Genomic DNA, 3,934 nt, shown 5'->3' with positions numbered 1-3,934 from the left:
ATAAAGACAAGTTATAGGTTTGCTTCGCAGCAAAATTTATATTAAGACCACTGGCAATCAATCTTGTAAAAGTGCACCATGTCCAACCTATAACACGCAACTTCGGGCCACATCCGCTTTTGCCTGCTAAAGCACCGAAACTGGAAGCACAACATTGGGAGTATATGGACACTGACAAATAAGACCCGTTGAAAGAATATAGAATAACCAAGGAATAACACCCTGGTAAAGTATAGTGGAACTTCGCTATACCCCCCCTGGTATAATATAGTAGATCTGCGCTATACCCCCCTAGCAAAATATACAAAAACCGCGCACCCTGTCTAGTTTCACATTGGTTTGTGGTTAAGTATATACCTGCATGCTCCATAGGATGTCTTTAACTTGTTTCTGCAAGCAAAAACAGATGAAAAACTTCCCCACTTATTTTGAATATTTTTAATAGATTTATTTTTTATTTTTCATTTTTTTTTTTATTTTTTTATTTTTTTTTCTTTTTTTTATTTCTTTTTTGTCATTTCACTTTTTTATTTTTTACTTTTATTACTTTATTTAACTTCATTTTTTATTATTTACTATTTCACATTATATATTTTATATTTTATTTTTTATTTTCCTTAAAGATATGGGCCGAAAACATCTCCACTTAACTTATTGCTCAGATGCGAAAGGGGTTCAAATATGGCGTAGATTTTGGGGATTGATCGAAACATATATTTGATAAATATAATTTACGCACATAATGCGTACGGACCGACCATGTTAAATTTTGGCCTAACATGTTTTAAAAGCAAATATAATCATTTCCTTAAAATGGTTTAACGCCTATGGTTTGCTATACTTTTGCGATCTTGTAATTTTTAACATTTTTTAAATTTGTTTAGCCATCCCTTAAAAAGAATTTAACTTCAGTATGCGGCCCGCGAAACTTTAGTTTTGCTTGCTGCGCCCTTGAAGAATTTTAAGTTGTGGAAGCCTGGTGTTGATTTGTTTGGATGGAGCAACAATTACAACAGGTGCTAACACAGATGTCTACATAACCTCCAGATTTCGAATTTAACTTCGTGGCGGTAAAATATCTTGTTTTGTAAGATCAGTAAGCTATTTACTAAGAGAAGCCTCTTCCTAAAAGGCAAAGCGCAGGAAAAAAATTCCCGCCTTAATTTATGGCTCAAATGCGAAAGGGACAGTTTGCCAAGAGAATCATTTTCATTTACATAAGTTTGGCAAAGACTATACGCAAATTTCACTTTATCAAAATACTCTCTTTAATTAAAATTTTATTTTCGCCGCCTCAAAATTAAAATCCCGTTCTCACAAACAGTGACAAAAATGCACTTTCCGCCTTAAAACTTTACCTATGTTAAAACTTAAGAGTTTTTGTCTGTATGGTTCAATCTGGCGACACAGTTCACGAACGCCATATAAATGTAGCTTCCCGTAGTGCTTCTCTGCGTTCTACGATGGGTGAAACTTTAGTAAATGGCTTTGTCTCTTCAATATATTACGACAATAAATTCAAATTCGACGAGGTATTTCGGGATATTCCAAAAATATATTTGATAAATAGACTTTTGTAGATAATGCGTACGGCCATACTATTAAATTTTGGACAGCTAACATATTTAAAAAGAATATATAATCACTCTCTTAAGATGGTTAAACGCCTATGGTTTACTATAATTTTGCCAATGACTTACTAAGACGAGCCACTGAGCTCAATGAAAGTCGCATCGCGGGACAATAAAGCAGCAGGCGTCTAGTCGCTTTCCGAGCTAAACAAAGCAAGCCACTATAACCGAATTCTGTACTGAGTTTTTATACCGCTAGATAAAAACGATGACGTCAAAAATATTTTAGGTTTTTTGTCCCCTAATCGAAGGTGCCTAGAAGTAAACTCGTAAACCTCTTATGCACACCTACATACCACTGTTATGTCTTGTCTGAAATTTTGAGAATTATACGATGTATACTTTTTCTATAAAGCTTCGGACAAAAATCGGTCTGAAACATTTTCGGGCAAAAACAAGATATGTCCCGAAAATAAATTTTCGGCCCATATAATTCTTTATTTCGACTGAGAGAATAAAAATGTCGTTGGAAGAAGTAACATTTTTGGTAAAATCCGAATTAGATTAGAACAGGGGTCTGCAACCTTTTTCTAGTCGCGGGCCAAAACCAAACTTGAAAAAATCGTGATTTTTTTTGGTATACCGGTATTTCATTTAAATTTATCGCGAGTTTTTATTACATTGCAGAAAAAATAAAATAAAAAAAATGTTATAAAATGTATATCCAATATTCTTTAATACTTTTTCCCATTTTGCGCTACGCACTTGACAGCCTTCCACGGCGCAACGGTAAAGAATCCGCGGGCCGTAGGTTGCCGACCCCTGGATTAGAACTAGAATTAGAGCACACAGTCAATATAAAAGTTGATTAAAATTAGAATTAGCCTCATTTTGCTGTAATTAATTTAATTAGAAACCTGACAATATTAAACCTTTGAAGCTGTCAATTAACTGTTTTTCTGACAGAATTAAAGCCTTGACCTATCTCACAATGCTTACTGGTTTAATTTACCTAAAACAGGTTATGTTTAAATCAAACATACTTTGACTTTCTTTCGCACATTTCTAGAAAGCATATCTCTGATGTGATTTAAAGATCTCCAGCAATGAACGCTATTTCAAGAAAGCTTTTTTTCAAAATTACAAGAAATGCCTGGAACTCTTTTTTTTCGTCTGGCATAAAAGCTTTAATTTATAGTGGGTGGAAAACATTGGAATAAACCGCGAACTGTGGGTGGAATTTGGGAGCATATGGGGAGGTTTAGGTCATGGGTGGATCCAAAGGGGGTGGGGGGGGGGCAATAGGAATTACATTTCTAGTGAGCCTTGGTCCATTTTAAAAAATGCTTCCACCCCCAAATCCTGTGACTCATCGCAAACTTGAAAATAAAAGTTTGTGCAACTTTAACGATTTTAAGCCGTTTTTTCGCTGTTAACCGATAACATTTTTTTAGAGTATATCTTTAAACCCGCAGTTGATGATTAAAAGTTTGGTTAGCCCTATGTTCGGCCGTAATGCGTTTTACATGGGAATGGCAGTCCTGGGCCACGTCAAGTTTTTTTTTTTTCATGAAATAATTTTTTTTTAATTTTTTTATAATATTTATTTCTTTTGCCCATGACTGCCATCCTGTTTTATTTTTGATTTAAAAAAAAAAAAAAAAAAATGAGAAAACAAATTATTAAATAAAAAAATATTACAAAAAAAAAGAAATATGCCTTCATATTAATATCACTGATTCATATCACTAATGAGCATTAAGCATGTCGCTTTTTTATGTCTATTTGGGCCGTTATTTTTAACATTAAACTTATGTACAGATCCGTATATAGTGTTCCAAAAACATATTTACCTTAACAAATTCTCCAGGAATTGTTTATTTTCTTTCCTTGCGCCGATATTTTAACACGTTTGTAACCGCCCAACGAAACGTCACATTTTTCTATTAATCAAAAAAAAAAATTTTTTTTAAATTAATCATATTTTGTTTTATACTTAAACACTGCTTTAGGTTAGATTTTGAGCAGCTGCATTCTACTTGGCTATACTCAAACATTTTGTAGCAAATCATTTGACAGCAAACATCCAATAACTGTGGATTTAACTATTGTACAAAAACCTCTTAACTATAACTCAACTTTATTCCAAACTCTGACTCTAACTTAAAAATGTGCGCACATTGTAAAAAAAATGCGCACATTTTTGAAGGCATTTTAAAAAGTGCGCACATCGTAAAAAAAACGCCAAGTGCCCCGCCGCGACTTGTGCACTGGGGCCTGGCGCCTGACCCCTTACAGTTTCCCGGCAGGTTCCAACCGCGTCAGTTCTTGTTGTTTGCGAAGGTTTCTGGCCAGATATGCTA

This window comes from Ascidiella aspersa, chromosome 3 (assembly GCF_963924565.1).
Source record: "Ascidiella aspersa chromosome 3, kaAscAspe10.2, whole genome shotgun sequence".
NCBI lineage: Eukaryota > Metazoa > Chordata > Ascidiacea > Phlebobranchia > Ascidiidae > Ascidiella > Ascidiella aspersa.
The sequence above is the reverse complement of the archived record's forward strand: the minus strand, read 5'-3'. Positions refer to the sequence as shown.